Consider the following 22868-nt stretch of genomic DNA (forward strand, 5'->3'; position numbering starts at 1 on the left):
AGCAAGAATCCTGTTAAATAGGTTTAGCAAGAATTCCCCTACGTCTTAAATTTCCTCTTAGTAACTTTCCATCCACTGATCACTCCTTGTGCTCAATGGCCATAAATCCTCAGCTGTCTTCATTGTATTTGGAGTTGAGCCTGGTTTCCCTCCCCTACTGCAATACAATCGTCTGGCCACCTATTGCAGTAGTCCCAAATAAAGTCTTCCTTACTGCTTTAACAAGTGTCAGAAAAGTTTTTTCTTTAACACTCCAAAATAAATGTCAGTTCAAAAAGATTAAGGAAAATACCAGGCATTATCCATATAACACTGTTTCCCCCAAGGAAGGAGATGTCCATCTTTCAAGAGATATTTCAATATTTGTCAACATTGCTCATATAAATGCAAAATATGTTGAAAGAGATCATCACTTCTTTCAGCCTTGATCCTGACACAAGAATAAGTTTGGCATACTTACGAATCATTGTGAAGACTAGCGAGGCTGGAGCTTACTTGGTGAGGGGAGAATAGTAGGGGAAAATCTGTATATTTATTGAGTAAAATATTTGTTGACATATCTGATTTCTGTGGTTAAAGTACACAACTTCAAATACTGATAGAAAAATCAATCTTAACGTTCCAGGAAGCTCTCACTTATTTAATAAGCATTCATTGAGCATCACTGTATACAAGGCATGGTGCTGGACACTGAAGGAAATACAAAGGAAAGGCTGCTTTTGACGAGCTGACAATTTAACCCAACTTGGAGCACAGAGAACCCATAAAGTAGCATAAAACTTGAACAGACTTGAATTACCAATTGGTATCCACACAAGTGAGGGGTAAAGACAGCAAACGTTTCCCTAGAAGATGGATGGAGTTTGCAAAACATACAAACAAGAGAGTTATGCTTTGCTACATCATAGAAATAAACAATTCATGCTGCCAGGAGAAAGACAAGTGGAGATTAATGCCAGAACCTAGGTTTAATTTTCTCTCAATTAAAAAAAAATGAATTTTAATGCTCATGAAAAACATGTGTCATGCACTGTAGAGGCTGAGCCAATTCATAATTTCATGTCTCTGGTATCAGACACATGGTGGGGAAGCAGCCAAGGATAAAGCAAGAGGTGCCAGGATTCTGCATGCAATTAGACAGCAAGCGTGGTGCCTCTTTTCTCCCAGCTCACATTTATATAAATAGCTCCTCCCTCCTTCCAGAGCTGATCTGAATGAATGCAGAGGAAGGAAATTAAATGACTTCCTCCATCAGTACCAAGGCAGGATCGCCAATAAACAGTCTCTGAAAAAAAACATTTTAAAATGCTCTTTTGGCCTTTAGAAAATTGCCACTACAGAAAAAGGCACTGTCTTCATGTGACAGTAATTGATTGAAATGTCCTCTCATCTCTTAATTCATTGGTTGATTAGAGCATAATGCCCATAAAATGCAGGTCATGGGGCTTGGATCCTTCTTAAACCAATTTTGTGACTGTGTTTTTTATCCTTGGGTTTAATCCCTTTCCCCTATAGCCCAATTTTAAAAAACATCAAGTAAAAACATTTTGGGCTCACTTCCTTTTTTCCCTAATTTTCCCTCCCTTTGCCTTTCCCCCGGCAATGCAAAGTGTGCGCTCGGGTATACACGTGCACGCGTGCACACACACACACACACACACACACACACACAGAGTTGGCGTTCTTCTATTTGAAATAACATGGCTGGTACTATAGGATTACCCAGAATTTAAGACTATCTTTTCCTTAAGCTAGAAAGAGAATGGAACAGTAGAGGTATTGTTGTAATTTGCATATAACACTATGCAGTTATAACAATGAAAGAAATGGATGGTAAGCTACTGAAGCGCATTCTAAAACTGACCCACAGACAGGGCAGATCAGTGATGGAAACAACTATCTGGAAACCTAGACCCTGTTGTCAACTCTCACTCAAGTTAAAGCATCCAGCTTCACCGACCACAGCAGCTCAAAGAAAGCAGAGACAGTGATTAGCCAGAAAACTGCCCTGGACCTAGTTCTGACCCAGTGACAGAGTGATCAGCTCCTCCCCCTGTATTCCCACAGTGCTCTGTATTTATTTTATGTTAGTAGTAGTTTTTTTTTTTACAACTTAACACTTATCACATTTCCCTCCTAGTTCTGTTTAGCTTGAAGCTTCATCTCCCTCCCTCTGGTTCCCACAGGGTGTGGTGGCAATGGTGAAGGCTGGGATCAGGAGAGGGCGAGACCTGACCCCGGCTAAGGGACGTGGCAGCTGCCTGTCCAGGGCCAGGGCCTTTCCCCGGGGGATGTGAGACCATATAGAGGTCTCAGAGGGCAGCAGCAGCTGAGAGACGGCCAACGAGGGCAGGACAAGCCAGAAAGGGGCTACCCCTGCTGTCTTGTCAGGAGTTGGATGTGGTATTCAGCCTGGGGCCCCAGTTCAACTGGCTAGGTGCCCATGGGAGTGGGGGGCAGGGCTCTGTGAGTGGCAAGCAGTGGAGACAACGCAGCAGTGAGGGCAACTCTCCTCTACCTGCGAGGGGCAAACGTCTCCTCCCTCCAAGCATTCTCGGAGCCCTTAGCATCGATGGAGCTTCCCACCTCGGAGAGAACTCCGTCTGGGAAGCTGCTCCTCGGTTCGATGTCCTTCCTCTGTGTCCTCATAGCATCCTTTGCTTAGTCCTAACTCACCACTGAACGTTCTCTGTTGTATTGTCTGATGAAGAGCCTTTTGAGCCAGGGGCTGTATTTTATTCACTCTTGTGTCCCAAGGCCTCACACAGTGCCTGGCATATAGTAGCCACTCAGCAAATATTTATTCAGGTTGAAGGAATACATACTTTTGAGCAATTTAAATGTTTAAAAAGTGTAAGGGATGATCACGCCATAAACGTTAGTATCTCCATTGGGAGACTGATGGTTAAAAGCTACTATGAAGGGTATTAAGTAAAATTGTATTTGATTACCTCAAAAAAAGCATTATCACACAGGTGAAAGGACTCCCCCAGCTATGACTGAGCCTGGTTTCCACACACTGCTTGGTTCCCAGGTGGATCACCGTCTCCTTGGTCTCAGCACTTGCCTGGCCTGGGAGAAGCCACAGGGTGGCAGTGTGGCCGGTGAGGTCAGCTGCTGAAACTTGCTGTTTGCATGTCCTCCTAGCACTAGAAAGCAGGGACATGGTTGCAAATATTTGTCTCTGTCTCCACGAGGGAGCATCTGTGTACGAGTAAAGATGAAAAAGCACCATTCCATCGGGACCAAACAAAGACGGCTCTCACATACAGCTTTGACAGTAGGCCACTAGAATTAATACTCCCTAGCATCATTCAATGTTTATTAAGTTTTCTTGAACTATTCTAAGTGCTTTATATACATTTACTCCTCATATGTACAAGATCCATCAAGGGCTAATTATGTACCAAATATTGTAATAAGTCCTTTCATGAAGTATATAAGGAGTTTATATGAACAATATTATTACTCTATTTTACAGTCAGGGAAATTGAAGAGAAAGGTTAAGTTACTTGCCTAAGTTCAGTAAGCAAAGGAGGCAAGATTCCACTCCAGACAGCCTGGTTTGACAGCACTCACTTAAAATCACCATATTATCTTGCTGCTAACAAACCTGCACCCAATTCCAAATATACGCCTCATAATTCTACAGAGCCAGAATCAGCCACCGACCATCTAAAACGTAGGTGCACAGGCCTTGGTTTTGTGCTAGGCCTGGGACTGCCTTAAAGCAGCAGTGAGAGGTAGTGTTATCTGGTCTCTTCTCAAATCCCTTCCCTATCAGGCCCCCGTTGGAATAAAAATCTCCAATGAATAAAAAAAATTCATCCTCGGTTCTACCATGGAAATGCATGCCTCTGTAACAGCCCTTGTTACAGCCTCTCTGCCTGTGGTCCCTTGTGGGTTCTGTGTTGCCCTGTTGGAGGGCAGGGAGTGTGTCTTTGCCTGCCTATATCTCCCTCAGCATCTCACACTGTGCCTGGCACACAAAAGGTCCTCAGTAAATGGGGGAAGAGACGATTGATATAAAATAAACATTATACCCGATACTTTAGCAATCTCAGCTCTTTTCAATCTAGAAAAGATATCATGAGTCTCTTTACAAAATAACCAGCTTTTACAAATATATATATATATATATATATATATATATATATATATCCCCTGATTTAAATATATTGATGATCAATCTTCTTTTCCAGAAACTATGTTTCTCTACCACAGTGGATTTTAAACATTTTTAGTCTGGGACTTTCTGAAGTCCTGAGTGAACCTCTACTAGAAAAGGAGGAGTTGAGAGAGACAAGGGGAAAAGAGGGGGAAGAAAGAGGTAATAAAGGAAGGAGAGAAGGAATTGGCAGGAGAGATAAATGTCAGTGGTTTCAAAATCCTAGGTTATTACTAAGATAAAGGCTGAAATTTTGGTAACACCTTTCCACCAATTAATCTGGAAATGGAATAGTGCTAATAGGGTGTGGAAGAGAAGGAGTGAGGTGCAAATGGAACAGTGATAGTGGACAAGGTGAGAACAGGGTGGGAAGGGCCGGGCACTCACACCCCTCCCCTTACACCCAGCGATGGGGTTGGTGCTAACACTGAGAACAATTCGTGCTAGTGGGCCCTGCTGTGTCATCTGCTCCCCGACTCCTGCCTGGGAACTCCTTGAAATGTCTGTTTAAAAACACTTGAGAAATACCTTCTATAAATCACATAGAGCTAAGAACCCAGTCTTTTTATTCCCCCTGACAAGATGCACACAGCTAGGCACAATTAGAGACAGGGTGATCATTTATCTTAAGTTTTCCCCCAGACAATTCTGATTTAAAATATTCTATCCTATTGACCCCATAAGCACACTTAAACTTGTCAATTCATATACTGGGATTTTTGGTTTGAGGAAAAATACACTCAACATCAATGGATCACATGAACGCTCAGAGATATGAGTGCCTGAAAAACACTTTGAGTTCATAAGCTCTTTGCTCTAGATCATGTTCAAATCTCTGCCAGAAACTCTCCAGTGACTCTCATTAGGTCCAAAAGAAAATCTTAAAATCCTTGCCACCTCTCGAGGCCCGATGGGATCTGCTCTCTACCTTCTCTACCCTTTAATCACTACCTTCCAGTCATATTGGCCTGCTTTCTATTCTGTGAACATGCCAAGCTTATTCCTGCCTCAGGGCCTTTGCACTTGCTCTTTCCCCTGATTAGAATGTTCTTTCTTCTACCTGAAGCTTTTCAGGCTGAGCTTCTCCTCATGGTTCAGACCTTGACTCAAACGTCAGCTTTTCAGGATGTCTTCCCCAATAGCCTTGCCTAAACTAGCACTACCTGCCCCACTCCAGACACCTTCTTGGGTATGGCCCTCTAATATCACCCTCGTGGCATGTATCATGGCCTATAATCATCTTATTTATATAGTTAGTTGTTGATTATCTGTTTTCCCCATCAGAATGTAAGCTACAGCAGGGCAGGGTCTGTGTCTGTCCAGCTCCTACAATAGTATCTGGTACAAAATAGGTACCTAAGAAACAAAGATACAAAGAGTCGATATCCAATAAATATTTGCATGCTAAATGACTAAATAAAGGTGTATCTCTTCTCCTTCGGTAATTAAACACACGGTAAGGTACACAACATGCCTTAAAAACCAATGAGGAGGAATAACAGTAGCCTAGCATGTGAATATCACTAAGAAGCCCATTCCTGTCTCCACATCCTTTGCCCTTTTTCCTCCCCTTCTTCCTCTTGTCTTTACAGTTCCTCAACCTCTGAACTAATAGTGCCTTTTTGGGAAAACATTTCTTAATCCGTGTAGAGTTTGCTATACAAACTGCCGCAATATTCCAAGATTACCTCTAAGTGACTCTCTCTCGGGAACAGGATGAGAAGGAGAAGAAAATACTTTCAAATATGCTCTTTGGTTTCCTTTTTCTCTCTGCACATAACACTCATACACCACCGGCTGTACGAAGGTAAACAGATGGCTCACATGGCCGCATTCCCATGCTCAGCCTTGACCATGTCAGGGTTATTTCTTAGCCTGTAGTACTTTCTGACACCTACTGTTTGCAAAGTACATCACAGCAATTTTTATAAGCTAGAAGAATGTAGCTAGTTTTCTGCATTTATTCAAACTCTGATCTCCTCTAAGTCTGTCAACAAATGCACAGCAGCACCTAAAGCAACATTAGTCTTGTTATAAATTTTCACAAAATGAACCAGTTAATAATAGCTGTTGATAGCGCACTGTGACTAAATCCTTGATTTTTCACATTTTTGGGGGAAGAATTGAACTTGAAAGTCAGCTCTTCTAGCACCTGATATTCACTCATTTGAAAGAAATATTTATTGGATTCCTTCCGTATTTCAGGCGCCAGGCAAGGCACAGAGGATACAAAGTCTAACGAGATATGTTTCCTTCATAACTTTAAGGATCATGTAGTCCAAACCTATGACTACTGCACATGGAGACCGATGGAAATGTGGAGGGAGCTGTGGAAACACAGAACATCGGATGCCCTTGGACACGTAAGCCCCACACACGCAGGGACTTGTCTATTCTGTATCTCAGCACCTAGAACAGGGATGGGCACATTATAGTCACTCAAGAAAAACTTGAGAAAGGAATTAATGATGAATTAAAAGATGATGAATCTAAATCAGATTGTGCTGTCAAGTAAGATTTCTTGGATGGGGGGTTGAGAAGGAGTCTTCTTGAGAAAGAATGATAGGAAAGAACATTCTAACTGCCCCTGCCCCTATTTTGTCCTGAGTCTTCCAGGGCTGGGGGGAAACCCTCAGGCTATTACAAACCACTGTGTGTGATGATGAAGCATCTCTAAAAACAACTTGGGTATGAATGCATTTATTTACATACTCTTTAAATTAGAATTCTGTGTGTATTGATGGTTGGGTCTGAGCTTTTCTCCCTGACACACTGCATTTCAAAGACAATTGTAATATTATTTGGCATAAGAAAATGGGTCCCTTGAAAAACCAAGAAAAGTTGTCATCGAGTCTCTTCTTTCTGAATGGCACTTTTGGACTGAGAAGTGTTTTTTGAGTAAGGACGTATTAGATGAGGACCTTGACCTCCCACTCATAAACCAACCTTCTAAGGTGTCTCGCCTTTTGTGGTCATGCTCGTCAGTCAATTGGTGGTGTTGGCTGAGAGTTTCACGGGTTGAGGGTGGTCAGGCCTGCCCATGACTTCTTAAGAACTAAAAATTATTTTCTATATTAGCATAAAATTTTATAGCGTGCTTCTGAAGAACAAAGTTGGGGTACATTGAGCAGATATTATATTACTCCTCCTATTTTAGCAAATAAAATTGAGGCTCACATTGATTAATTGATTTGCTGAAGATTGCAAAGTTAGACAGTGGAGGAGCTGGACCTTGATCTCAGGATTTGGCTCCAGGTCTAGTGCTTATTCTCCTGCTCTGCATTCCCTCCAAGGGAACAGCAAGACTGGAAGCATCAATGTAGCCACCAAAGACATAAAACAAACAAAAAAGTGCAGCACGAGGTCCTGAGGTTGAAAGATCGATGCAGTAGGGTATTCTGGCCATCATAGCAACCTTATGTGCCTGTGGATGATGTATTAGTTTAAACAGGATAGGTAATGCTGCAGTAACAAAGGGCTCCACATGTTCAGTAGCTTTAACAATAATGAATTATCCTCCCTCATGCACTTCATATATAAAAGATGCACCCCTGGGCTTCCCTGGTGGCGCAGTGGTTGGGAGTCCGCCTGCCGATGTAGGGGGCGCGGGTTCGTGCCCCGGTCCGGGAGGATCCCACATGCCGTGGAGCGGCTGGGCTTGTGGGCCATGGCCGCTGAGCCTGCGTGTCCGGAGCCTGTGCTTCGCAAGGGGAGAGGCCACAACAGTGAGAGGCCCGCGTACCGCAAAAAAAAAAAAAGATTCACCCCATGTACAAAGGATGCTCACTGTAATATTTCAGAGACCCAGGCTGAGGGAGCCTTCATTTGACATGCTTCCATAATCTCAGAAGCAAGGAAAAGAGTATCGTTGATGGTACAATGGCCCTAAAGCTTCTGCCTAGAAGTGACAAATATCACTCCACTCCAATTTTATCGACTAAAGCAAGTCACATGGCCAAGTCTGCCATCAATACTCTCCCAGGGAAGAGCAATGAATCTCCACAATAGCAGTGCAGTCTACCACAGTTGCTCGAGCAGCTTTTGTTATCTTTTAAAGCTGTTAACAGCTACGGGCAGCAGCTTTGACAAACCAGCACCTCTGAATCTAAAAGACGATCACTGATCTCTCACCTGAGCAGGCTGTCAACACTCCGTGCTTCTGCCAGAGGATATCTTTGTGCAGGGATATGACCTCTTTGCCAGAGAAAAAAAGGCTGCCATCAGGGGCTCTAAGGTCTCTTTTATATCCAAATGAGCTGTCTGGAGTGATAGGAATCAAAGTAGCTGTGAAACATTTTACACCTAGCCAGCCACTAGTCTTAAGCTCTGTGAAAGCAGAGACCCTCTCTATTTTGTTCACCAATAGATAGTCAGTACCTAGCACAGTGTCTGACGTATACATTGGTGATAATAGCTAACTCATGTGCTAGCCGCTTTTTAAAGACTTTGCCTGTATCAGCTCTTTGAATCCTCACAGCCCTAAGAGGAAGGTACTGTTATTATTCCCACTTTACAGATGAGGAAAAGGTGGCACAGAGAGGTTAAACAACTTTATCAAGTTCCCTTAGCTAATGAGTAGTGATTTGAATCAAGAGAGTCCACGCTTTTAACCCCACAATGCAAAGCTGAAAATGATTAATGTTGAATATAGTAATTAATTCTTCATTTTATTTGTGAATTTGGGGATAGGGGTAGATTTTAAAAGCATTTCTTTGGCAATTCACCAGAAGGCACTAGCTCTCTATCTTGGACCCAACAGTCTTAATGGGCTAATAGTCATAATCATCAATCAATAGTCTATGTAAAGGCTCAACTAAGTTCTTTCAAATATTATTTTGGCATTCTCTGTAACAAGGAGCCAGGCTGCAGAGAAAAGTGAAAGGTGATTCTTTGAGCCCACCCACGGAGAAGATGGAATCAGAGGAAATTAGGGCTTCCCAGCCCTCCACTCAGCTATGGAATGCTCTGGCTTCATTCTGGGTGAAGTGTTCTGTTGTTACAATTGCTACAAAATAGAGCAGCCCACACAAGTGTTACCGTTTTCGTTTTGGCTGGTGTTCTGCAGAGCTGGCTCTTGGAGAACAGATGGCAAGCTGTCACTTCAGGCCTGCCTTTTGGCTCACCTGCCTGTAGCCACGTGAAGCTTTCTATTTCCTAAGAAAGCATTTCCTTTCTCAGGTCATATTTATAGTCCTGACACCTCATCGCTCCTCCTAGATCTCTTAAAGTCTTAACGGTCAGGAAGCCTTCCAACATAGATCTTACCACTTACACCCAACTAGGTTTCTTCTAGTAGCACCCTAATTACGTTCAAACCTGATGCTGCCTGTCCTTGCTCACCAACATGCTTAGTTTTAATGCTAACATTCTGAAACAAAATCTTTCTGGCCCAACTTTAGTGTCTCCTTCAAGACCTAAACATCAGATGCAGGCAGACATCGGAAATATTGCGGGTTTGGTCTGAGGCCACCACAATAAAATAAGTACTGCGATCCAGCGAGCCACATGAATTTTTTGGTTTCCCAGTGCATATAAAAGTTATGTTTATGCTATACTGTAGTCTATTAAGTGTGCAATAGCGTTATGTTTTTTTAAAAAAATGTACATACCTCAGTTAAAAAAATATTTTATTGCTAAAAAATGCTAACCATCAGGCGAACCTTCAGCAAATCGTAATCTTTTTGCTGGTGGAGGGTTTGAAATATTGTGAGAATTACCAAAATGTGACATAGAGACATGAAGTGAGCAAATACGGCTGGAAAATTGGTGCTGAAAGACTTGCTCAATGCAGGGTTGCCACAAACCTTCAATTTGTAAAAAACTCAGTAACTGCGATGTGCAATCAAGCAGGGTGTAATAAAACGAGGGACGCCAGTATAACCTTATCTTACCAAGTTTGTTATTCCCAATGCCTGGAATAGAATAAGAGAGCAGAATTTCTTGCTCACTACAGCAACACTTTATTTAAGTCATGGCAATGCAACTGTCCCATATGCTGGAAGCTCTATGATTCATTGGTAAATGATTTCATAAGCTTTTGCATTTCTGTAGATCAGAGGTTGCAAATTCAAATACCAACAGTGAGAAGACAAGTAATGTAAATGAGTAAAGCCAGCAGGGCTTGAGAGTAATGGTGTGAAATAGAGTTGAGGTTCTATCTACAGGACCAGCTGTCCGGAGCTCTGGCCAATTGTTGCTGTGTGGGAAAACAGGCTCTATGCTGCCAGAGCTGATTTTTCAAGAGAAGTTCAAAATTCAGATCTTTAAAAATGTGAAAACCTCTGATTTTTAAATGTTACCTCAAATTGAACTATATTATGGAGAAAGGACATTCCAGGCAGAGAGAACTTGAGAGAATGTGGTACATTTGGAGAAACTCAAGTAATTTCATGTACTAGGGTGGAGTGCAGAGGAGGCAATAGCAGGAAATGGGGCTGGAAAGTCACGTGGATTTTATCCTGTAGGCAATGAAATTCTAATGAAGGAGATTTGCGGTTATATGGCACTGTTAGATTCACATTTATATTTGAGTGGTTAAGAGGATGGGTCAAGGAGGAGAAAACTGGTGTCGGGACAGGAGTCAGGAGGATGTCACCACAGTTCTGGGGAACATGTTGAGGACCTCACATTGACTGGGATGCAGAGGACATACGGATTTGAGGGTGGGATAGGGAGGGTGGGAGGGAGGGAGACGCAAGAGGGAAGAGATATGAGGACATATGTATGTGTATAGCTGATTCACTTTGTTATAAAGCAGAAACTAACACACCATTGTAAAGCAATTATACTCCAATAAAGATGTTAAAAAAAAAAAAGAGCTCATAGGAAGAGAAGCAGCAGGAAGTGGCGACAGTGAGGGGGAAGGAAGTATAGAGGCTGCCACTCAGGTTTCTAGGCTGGAAGTGAGTATTGAGTGACTCCTGTCATTCACTGAGGTTGGAAAGATAGGGGCAGGAGTAGGCATGGTGGATTCATGGTGGGGGGAAAGTGGAGGTAAGGAGTTCAGTTTTTGACAAGTTTTGTATGATGTGCTATGAGACATCCAGGTGGGCTTGGAGAAAATTTCTGGGGAGACATCAGTGTAAAGACGGTGCCTGAAGTCCTGGGAGTGGATGGTGAGATAATAAACAGCGTGGGAACTGGAGCCGAAGCACAACAGCCCTCAAGGTGGGGAGCAGAGAATAATGACTCAGGGGGTTAATGAAGACAGTACTCTCACTTCCATCACGTGTACCCTCGGAGACCTGAATCCCACAAACAAAAAGCCTCGGTGGGTAGGAGAAAGCAATGCTTTCCTGTCCCTACACGTTGCAGTGATTTGGATATCTAAGCTGACAAGTGGCAAGCTCACGTTGCATGTGGCAGTCCAATGAAAGACCCCTGATGGAACGAAGGGGTGATATCTGTAATGGTCCCTGAAAAGGCCCCAAACAGTATAGATTGACTACACTGAAGAAGCTTTTCTGGGGCTGCTCGATCCCTCCCATGCAATTCTTCTTCAAATAGCCCCTGCCGCTATGCATTTTATCACACTTGGAAAAGGGTGTACAATGAGTTTTGGCCTTGACTCCATCAGAAGGCTTTCTAGAGATTCAGGCAGCTGTTGACTTTTAGGCCTGCACAGGCACATTGTGGGGGACAGAAACCTTGCCTTTTGCCATAAATATCAGCCTCATGGGGCTTGGGCTAACGTTAACCGCAAAGCACCACATGGCACTGGGGCACCAGAGGCACCCTTGCGGTTATTGTGGGACTCCGGTAGTTCCATAGTGCCTTGGTGGCCTTTAGAATATTATAACCATTTTTGAAACTTATTTCTAAAGAAAATATATTTACACTTAATCTTATGTGATCTTTTAAATTAAAAAAATTTTTTAAGTGTTTTACAGGGCTGCAGGCTTTTGCTCCATATTTATGGTGACAAACTCGAAGGCAAGGAGTTTGGGCCTTTTAAACACTAGTTACCTGGATTCCTTGCTTGGCGCCCTGTAATAAATGCTGCACTTTCCTTCACCACAACCCGGTGTCGGTAGATTGCCCTTACTGCATGCCAGCAAGTGGACCCAAGTTTGGTTCAGTAACAATACTATATTATTTCAGGTTTATAGAATTGACTTGGAACTCATTTTTTCATGACCTTCAAAAAACATTTTGGTGTTGAATTGAGTTTTGTACTACTAAAGGGCTTTCAATTTGTGAACTTCTGAAAGTCTTAAAAGAGTTTTAAAATTCTCTTCCTACTCTTGTATACGTATATGCATATGTTTTTGTTTCCTCTGACTTAGTGTAAACTCATCTGGTATGTGGAATTTGTAGAACTGGCTAGCCACATTACCAGATGATTTAATTTATTTCCTTGAGCATTTTCAAAATTAAAGTAACCTTGTTAGTAAACAAAAAACAAAAGGGTAAGAAGAGATAAAAGGAGATGTAGCTATAAATGTAGGTCAGTCAAAAATCCAAGATACTGTGTTCTGCATTGAACATCTATACCTGGTTCCAGTTCTGGTTTTCCCAAGTAAAATTCCCCCACTTTCTTGTATGTAGCTTTCAATCAGTAAGACGAAGGATGCTGGGCTATATAATCTCTAAGTGTTCTTCTATTTCTTATATTTTACATTGCTGAGGCCATTGGCTGCCTTCACAAGCACTGATAAGTTACTTTGACAGAAAATAAATATCCCTGACTTTGGTGGAATATTATGATTTTCCCCATTACAAGTTCAATTTATATATTTCTTTTGCTGATTATTACGGGGAAAGCTATTGACCTGGAAATATCTCTTCTTTACTTTGATCCGGAAGTCTGGACCTCATTTCTCAGCATTTCCTTCCAAAACAAACAAACAAAAATTTCAAAATGCCAACAAAGCATCTTCAAGATATCAAGAATAAGTAATCCAATTGAGGGTGGTATCCTCAAAGGTTCATCCACATGACTGCTGCTAATCCTACATTATGACTCATGTGTTATCAGGAATGAGGTTGCATATTGACTACCTAATACAGATTTGGTCTCAAAGCAATCTAACTTGTTTAAGTAGAGTTACTAGCTACAAGCTTATCTACAGTAAGCTTATCTACTTATCTAAAGTAGAGTTACTAGTTACAAGCTTTATCTACAGTAAAGGTCAATAACACTAAAACATAAAACCTGCTGATGTCATTCTTCCTTAATGCATTTTGGCAAAGGATAAAGCTCTTGGGTACTGTCGGCATAAAGATTTGTGTCACACACATCATCGGTTGAGATTACCTGGGAGTGGAAGAGAAGAACCCGGGCTATTTGGGATCTCAGATTATTTGGTTGACTAGGAAGGTGACCATTTAAATACAGACTATAGGAGTGACAGACAACCGTAAACCAAAAATGATATCCCAGGAACATAGTGGAGAAAGACTGTAAACTGGTAGCAAAGGCAAGTAAAGCCACGATGGGCAAACAGAGATACAGAGCGGAATACAAAGGAGCAAACAGGCAGCCAGAAATGGATCAAAACCAGGCATATTACAGCAGGAGTAAGGTGAGGATACACATACAAAGGTCTGGGACAAATCTGGTTTGACTGGTAGGGATTGTTCTAGCTCTCTACACAAAGATTGCTAATTACTCCCCCAATATCCAGACTCTCCATATCTCTTAACTAATAGAATACTCCAAATTTTAACTGAACATGTGGCCACCTATCTACAGATTACATTTCCCAGCCTCTCTTGCAGCTTGGCTATGTAACTCAGCTCTGGCTAATGAAATGTCAGCAGAGGTAATGTGTACACCTTTCTGCATACCTTTGAACAGAGCTGTTTGCCCTCTGTTTCTTTTCGCTACTTATGGACCAGAATGTGTATATTGTGATGCTGAGTAATGTGACATTGTGATGTGAATGTGGATAGAATTATCTCCTAAAGTAGGGTGGGGTGGCAAGAAAGACACAACATGGGTCTCTGATGAACTTATAGATCAGAACTTTCCTGCCCACTTGATATGCCTATCAGGTCAGATTTTTGTAGGAAAGGAAAGGAAAGCCACCGGACTGATATCCTAACTCAGTCAATCTTTTTTATTCCTCCTTATTCTGTATGTGTGGACATATATGTCTTAAAGACATTCAATACATCATTGATCGTTTGAACATGACTACCACAAGTCAGATGGCTTAAATCGCTAAAGATTAAGGGAAGAAAAATCTTGGGAATATATAACTGCAAAATATGCTTCATCTGAAACTATACAGGTTATTTTAAAACTATTATTACAATCTAGTTTAATTGTATCAATATTGATTTGGGGTATCCAAGTGAGGAGGATAGAACATTCCATGAGAAATCATTTCATGGTCTGCAAACCCCTTTCTTTTACTGGTATAAGAATACCCATAAACAGTTAGCAAGTAAAAGAAATGATTATTGGATCATCAACCTTGTGACAGGGACAAAGAACCTGGTTATGATATCGTTCTGGGCTTACCCTCTTGGTGACTGACTGGTTGCGCTCACGTGTGAGCCAGGTATAGAGTAGTGGTTGGTACTCTTATTGGTGTTTAAAATACCTTTTTTAGAAGCAGATATAAACCACTGCTATTTCAAAACCAAAGTGCCTATGCCATGCTACTATATTAATGTCCTCTTCTTGGCTTGATGCTGTCCCATAAATGTGATCATGTCTTTGGATTTTGCAACATAAATTAAGTAACCATGGTCACTGGACTCTGATTTTGTGTTTGTTCCTGAATGCCACTATATTAATTTAATATTGTTGCCAAAACAAAATTACCTCAAATCTGTTTTCTTAAATAATACAAACTCTCTTACAGTTTTGTAGAAGAAGTCTGACATGGGTTTCACTGACTAAAATCAGTGTCTATCGGACCACATTCATTTCTGCAGGTGCCAGGGCCAGGGAGAATCCATTTCTTTCGCCTTTTCCAGTTTCTAGAGGATGTCATGTACCTTATCTTGTGGCTCCCTCCTTCCATTTTCAAAGGCAGCAATGGCACACTGAGTCCTTCTCATGCTCTATCACTCTCACATTGCCTCTCTCTTCCACTTTTAAGGACCCTGGTGATCACATTGGGCCCTGGATAATCTCCTCATATCAGGCTCAGTTTATTAGCAAACAATTCCATCTGCAACTTTGTTTCCCCTTTGCCATGTAAAGTAACACATTTACAGGTTCCAGGAATTAGGACGTGGATATCTTTGGGTCATTATTCTGCCTACCATAAGCATTTCTGAATTAAATGGATTAATTTCTGAGTCTCTGATTGTAGCTGGACTACTTCTTCAACTTGACTCTTTCCAACACAGGATAGAGATTTAGGTGACTCTGAACAATTAGGATGAAAGCACACGTAAGAGTTAACCATGGATCATCCCTGAAAACCAAGGGGAGCACCCACTGCAAATTCTTCTCCCTTTCAGAATGGCTGGGGCGCTGTGGGAGGGGCAGGAGTTGTCCTTGTGTCTCCATTTGAATATCCTTCACTACCTAGCATGAGATTAAGATTAAGGGAATTCCAGAATATTCTCCTCCACCAAAATCATCAGGACAGGGGTTAGATTTAACAGAGATACCATGAAGTCACCATGCATACAAGTATACTATGATCAATGTGGTCAGACTATCTTTCTCTCCGTCTTGAGTTTTTACAGGTTTTTTTTTTTTTTAAACTGGCTTTACCTCAGAAATAAGAGACCCTTGCAATGAAGTTCTTTTGTACTCTCAGTAACTAAGCCTGCTTTAGTTGGTCTTAGAGAAATTCCTGCACTAAGACTTTTCTCTGCCCCAGAAGAGCTGTTCAGTGGAAATTCCATTCCAGCGCTACTGCCCTTGGACCCAGACTCCAGTGTACCAAGATAATACCACAATGCATAAATAGCGGCAGCCAGCCTTCACCTGAACCACCTACTGTGAACTACTGTGAATCAGCAGTAGGGTTAAGATGCAGTGCCCCAATATGCTACATGACAAGAAGATCTAATTTCAAACTTATTAATATGGTATGGGTGACTCAATTTCCTATAGAGGTATCACGTAGTTTTCTACATTTCTTATTTATCTCCATTTGCATCACAAACTGGATATCCCTCACTCCCTGGCTGATTCCCTCAACCCCGACTTGGGTGACCTCCCCAAAATGATTAACATCCCTAGAACAAAAGTCTCACAACTTGAATCCCTGACTCTGAGTACCAGAGTCCATAGGAAAAGCTGAAAACTGGGACATAATTGCACAATATGGTGTTAAGGTTGGGTAAAGTAAGAAGACCTTTGCCATAGAACTGAAAGTCTATTGAAAATAATGTAAGGATCGAAAGTGTACATTAATCCTGATTTACAATAATATTTACAAAAATATTTTACAAAATAATTTACAAAAATATTTAAAAATATTCAACACATTCCAAATGTTTCACTTAAGCTGAATAAAAGCAAAGACAACTTTCCTCCCAATTTAATAGAGATTTCTGATACCAGGTTACTATTTATTCATTTAATTGCTCATGGCATTAAGTTTCACTATGAATTCAAAATCCAATTAACATTCTATTAGTGTGAGTATATGTGTGGGCACACAGTACTCATGAAACAATTTACTAATACTTTGTGGATAAGCCTTTCTGTTAACATCCCCATGGTGCTCTATTAGTATTAGCATTGCCAATTTTCTTTATCAACACTCAGGTCTCGTATCTTCAAATTTAATTTTACATGTTTTCAAAAACCAAATACAATGTTACTATTTTCCCTGAAGGAACTCAGGACCAAATTTCCTCTCTAAAAGCCCAATATAGCAATTCCTATGGAAATGAAAATATACTGTATTTGTGACCAACTGCTACCACTTTTTACATGACTTGTGAATTTTGCTTTTTCATATGAATATATCAATATTTTACCTTTTCCCCATAATTCTCTGTAAGCAACATAACAGATTATAATGAACACAATCAGATCCATAAAATCATTGAATTGCTCAAATACTGTCCTTTGGAAATCTTTGTCTAATGAAAACTCAAATATCTATTTACTCTTGGTTGTTCCCAGTATAGGGATTCGCTGACAGATGCTTACTGGTTTTACTTATGGCATATTAGTTTCCTATGGCTGTTGTAACAAGGTACCACAAACCCGGTGGCTTAAAACAACAGAAATGTATCCTTACACAGTTTTGGAGGCCAGAAGTCTGAAATCAAGGTGTTGGCCTGGCCGCCCCCCCTCCAAAAGCTCTACGCAAGGATCTATTCTTTGCCCTCCTCCAGCTTCTGGCAGCTGTATGCGTTCCTTGACTTGTGGCCAGATCACTCTAATCTTTGCCTCTGTGGTCACATTGCCTTCTTCTCTTCTCTGTGTCTTCTCTTCTGTCTGTCTCAAATTTACCTGTCTTTCTCTTATAAGGACACTTGTCATTGGATTTAGGGCCTATCAGAATAGTCCAGGAGCATCTCAAGTCAAGATCCTTAACTTAATCACATCTGAAAAGACCACTTTTCTAAATAAGATAACATTTACAGATTCCAGAGATTTGGTGTAGAGGTTTTTTGGAGGGCCATTATTTGGCCTATGACAGCATGATATTTAAAACTATTTTGCTTGAAATCTTCTAGTTTTTCTTCCTTATAATTCCATTGTTTCCTCAGTTTATTCGAAGAACTAGAGCTAATCCTAGAAAAAAATTTGCATATATACTCTACTTAAATATTTTAAGAAACTTGTTCTCATTAAGTTTGGAAAACATATTTTACTCCAGGAGTTGAAAGAAATTACCCATAAAATGAAAAAAAAAACACAGAAATACTTGTACTAAAATGTGACAATTGTCTGTATAATTGACTTTGTTACACTGAGAGCAGAGACTGGCAAAAAGTTGTTATTAAAAAAATGCATTGATTGTTGGATTAAGACATACAAGGAATGAACTAGACCTTTACTTGTTCTGCAGTCTCACTACTAACTGTTAGTTTTAATGCTCTTCAGTTATGGTTCTCTTATCCCAGAAATGTAGATTTCAAGCTAAACAGTCTACGAAAGTCTTTGTGAACTTAAAACATTTAAAAATATTTAACTTTCTCATGAAACTTGTGAATGGCTGATATTTATTGAGTGCTAGGACTATCTATAGGAGGACATGAATGTCTAAAATGGCAATGTGAATATTATATGCTCATAGAAGCTCTCAATGATATCTCCATAATTAAGTGCTCTTCAATGAACTCTCCAATTGCTCTGTACAATATAGAGCAAATCTCAAGGTCTGCTGAATGCTGGTGATAAGTGGATTCACTTCTAGTAGGTCTGTGAGATTCTGCACCAACTCATTGTCTGTTCACTAAAAGTCAGTCGGGTGTGTTTCCAAATCTGTTTATGCCAATTGCATTTATTATTGTCATTGCTGTAATTTAAGAACTCTTATGTAGGATGATTAAAATAAGTACCAAAACCCAGATTGTTTTTTGTTTTTCTTTTTAATTTTTATCTTATACTGGAGTATAGTTGATTTACAATTTTGTGTTAGTTTCAGGTGTACAGCAAAGTGATTCAGTTATACATATACATGTATCTATTCTGTTTCAAATTCTTTTTCAAATTCTTTTCAAATTTAGGTTATTACAGAACATTGAGCAGAGTTCCCTGTGCTATACAGTAGGTCTTTGTTGGTTATCTATTTTAAATATAGCAGTGTGTACATGTTGACATGTACACCCAGATTGTTGTTATTTCTGTGAAAACTAAGTTGAAACCTTTGAAAGATTTAAGACACATATGTAGCTAAAAAGAATCCCTGATGAATTAGGTTTAGATTAGACAACTGTACTAGACTAGGAAAAATTACAAAATTCTAGAAGGATTCTGTACTCATATTGTATCTTTTAGGTTCTCCTTTTTTTTTTTTTTTGCGGTACGCAGGCCTCTCACTGTTGTGGCCTTTCCCGTTGTGGAGCACAGGCTCCGGACGCGCAGGCTCAGCGGCCATGGCTCACGGGCCTAGCCGCTCTGCGGCATGTGGGATCTTCCCGGACCGGGGCATGAACCCGTGTCCCCTGAATCGGCAGGCAGACTCTCAACCACTGCGCCACCAGGGAAGCCCTGTTTATTTTTTTATTTGAGGTATAGTTGGTTTACAATGTTTCAGGTGTACAGCAAAGTGATTCAGTTATATATATATATATATATATATATATATATAGTCTTTTTCAGATTGTTTTCCATTATAGGCTATTACAAGATACTGAATATTGTTCCCTGGCTATACAGTAGGTCCTTGTTGTTTATCTTTTTTCTATATAGTAGTATATATAGTAATGTGTATCTGTTAATCTCAAATTCCCAGTTTATCCCTCCCCGACTTTTCCCCTTTGGTAACCACACTTTGTTTTCTGTATCTGTGAGGCTATTTCTGTTTTGTAAATAAGTTTATTTGTATCATTTTTTTTTGCTTCCACATATAAGTGATATCATATGTTATTCACCTTTCTCTGTCTGGCTTACTTCACTTAGTATGATAATCTCAAGGTCCATCCATGTTGCTGCAAGTGGCATTATTTCATTCTTTTTGATGGCTGAGTAATATTCCACTGTATATATGTACCACATATTCTTTATCCATTCATCTGTAGATGGATATTTAGGTTGCTTCCATGTCTTGGTTACTGTAAATAGTGCTGTTGTGAACATTGGGATGCATGTATCTTTTTGAATTAGAGTTTTAGTCTTTTCTGGATATATGCCTAGGAGTGGGATTGCTAGATCATACAGTAACTCTATTTTTAGTTTTTAAGGAACGTCTGTACTGTTGTCCATAGTGGTTGCGCCAATTTACATTGTAAATTTATAATTTACATTTACATTCCAATGGAATGGAATGGAAATTGAAAAGGTAGGAGAGTTCCCTTTTCTCCACACCCTCTCCAGCGTTTATTTGTAGACTTTTTGATGATGGCCATTCTGACCGGTGTGAGGTGGTACCTTATTGTAGTTTTGATTTGCATTTCTCTAATGATTAGTGATGTTGAGCATCTTTTCACGTACCCGTTGGCCATCTGTGTGTCTTCTTTGGAGAAATGTCTATTTAGGTCTTCTGCCCATTTTTTTGATTGGGTTGTTTGTTTTTCTGATATTGAGCTGTATAAGCTATTTGTATATTTTGGAAATTAGGCTCCCGTTGGTCACATAATTTGCAAATATTTTCTCCCATTCTGTAAGTTGTCTTTTGGTTTTGTTCCTGGTTTCCTTTGCTGTGCAAAAGCTTTTAAGTTTAATTTGGTCCCATTTGTTTATTTTTGCTTTTGTTTCCATTACTCAAGGAGACTGATCCAAAAAAATATTATTGTGATTTATGTCAAAGAGTATTCTGCCTACGTTTTCCTCTAGGAGTTTTATTATAGTATCCAGTCTTATATTTAGATCTTTAATCCATTTTGAGTTTACTTTTATATATGGGGTTCCCACTCCATTTTAAAGGCACTAAAAGTAGAAATTAGATATGATAAAATTTGAGCATGGTTTTTATAAGAAAGGTAACATGGTAACCTAATCAGTGCATTCATAATCAAGAGTGGTCTAAGGTTATATAATTGAAGCTAAATAAAATAAGACTAAAAGATATATCATTTTTATTATTCCCTACTCTAACTGAATTAGTCAACCAATTATCAGTTTTGATTACATTACGTAAGAAGGTTCATACCAGATTTGGACTTGAATTATATGATAGTTTTCGCTGACTTTAAAATTAATCATTTGGATACTGTGGAAAGACTAACCAGTAGACAAATATTTACGGAAAATAAAGCATCAATACAGTTTATATGTACAATATATGCCTAGCACTGTACTAGGTATGGTATGAAAATATCAGAGAAGTATAAATCATGTTGCATGCTCTTAGGGAATTAGAAATTGGTTGAGGGTAAGACCACAACAATAACATAAAAAAGATCAATAATCAATACATAGACGACAAAAGTCTGAGGTACATTTTTAAAGTATAATAAAAAGAACATAAAAGGGAAGACTTTGTGGGCTACAGGAATCAGACAAAGTTTCGAAAGGGAGATTGGATCTGAATTGGACAGTGAAGAAAGAAGACTGGGGAAGTTAGGGAAGATAGCTGGAGGGAAATTGGATGAGCAAAGGCAAAGAGGCAAAAGTGAGGATAGTGAATGAAGGAGCAATAAGGGGACAGCTGATGTGAATGCAGTTGGTTCAAGCTCTCATTAAAGTTCTGAAAATCATGAAAGCAGACCATGGAGGGTGCCAGGTGCTCATTTCCTTCTTCTAGGAAGACTTCAGTGGGAGCTGAGAGTTGAAGGAATATAAAAGTGGAGGGAGGGACTTTCCTGGTGGCTCAGTGGTTAAGAATCTGCCTGCCGAGGGCTTCCCTGGTGGCGCAGTGGTTGAGAGTCCACCTGCCGATGCAAGGGACGCGGGTTCGTGCCCCGGTCTAGGAAGATCCCACATGCCGCGGAGCGGCTGGGCCCGTGAGCCATGGCCGCTGAGCCTGCGCGTCCGGAGCCTGTGCTCCGCAACGGGAGAGGTCACAACAGTGAGAGGCCCGCATACCGCAAAAAAACAAAACAAAACAAAACAAAAAAAAAAAAACAAGAATATGCCTGCCGATGCGGGGGACACGGGTTTGATACCTGATCCGGGAAGATCCCACATGTCGTGGAGCAAATAAGCCCATGCGCCACAACTACTGAGCCCATGTGCCACAACTATTGAAGCCCGTGCGCCTAGAGCCCATGCTCTGTAACAAGAGAAGCCACAGCAGTAAGAAGCCCACACACCGCAAGGAAGAGTAGCCCCCGCTTGCCGCAACTAGAGAAAGCCTGCGTGCAGCAACGAAGACCCAATGCAGCCAAAAAAATAAATAAAATTAAAAAAAAAAAAAGTGAAGGGAGAAAGAAGCTTATAGGTGTGCACAGGAAATTTCTCCCAAAACACAAAGCTCACGATAAAAACGAGCAAGAATATTGGAAGTACTTATCTTGGTTAGAAAAATCAAAGGGGGAAAAAAGGAAAGAAACAATACTGAGCCATAGGGATTGCACTGGACAGAATCTTAATATATGTTTACATCATCGAAGAGAGGAGACTGAAAAGTCAGAATCATGGCAGGACACATTTGGAAAGGATTTGTCTATGGGCTTAGAGCAGTGACATTTAGCATGCTTTTCCATATTCCTTTACGATGACGCCTGTGTTCTTTCTGGATTTATCATCTCTATCACACCCACGCCCACCCACACACCTACAATGCATATACTTTTTCATTAACCTAAAAAGTCGATTATTTCTTTTAAGAACCACCTGAACCACACCATGAATCCTAGGTCTTCACTGACTAAAATGCCCAAGAAAGGCTTGAAATCCAGGGCTGTGCTTTGAACCTAGTAGTTCTATAAATGGCCACATGAATAGAGCCTAGGGAGCTAAGAGAAAAATGGGAAGTCTAGAAAGAAAAGAAAGCAATTCACTTAATCCTGGCATCTTGCTCTGGGGAGTCATTACCACTGAAGAACTGTCTGGTGATCTATCTTTTCGATGATTTTCTGGAAAAAGCTCATGCACCTGCTTCCTTGTTCCTGCCTCCCCAAAATATGAAATGCCAATTAATAGGATTTGTCAATAATGGACTTTAGGTCTAATTCTCCCACAACCCTAATGCTTGGAAGCAGAGAATTTTTAAATTTCAAA

The sequence above is a fragment of the Delphinapterus leucas genome, chromosome 11 (assembly GCF_059928025.1).
Source record: "Delphinapterus leucas isolate spDelLeu-1000000601 "Yukka" chromosome 11, BTC_Dleu_Yukka2, whole genome shotgun sequence".
Taxonomy (NCBI): domain Eukaryota; kingdom Metazoa; phylum Chordata; class Mammalia; order Artiodactyla; family Monodontidae; genus Delphinapterus; species Delphinapterus leucas.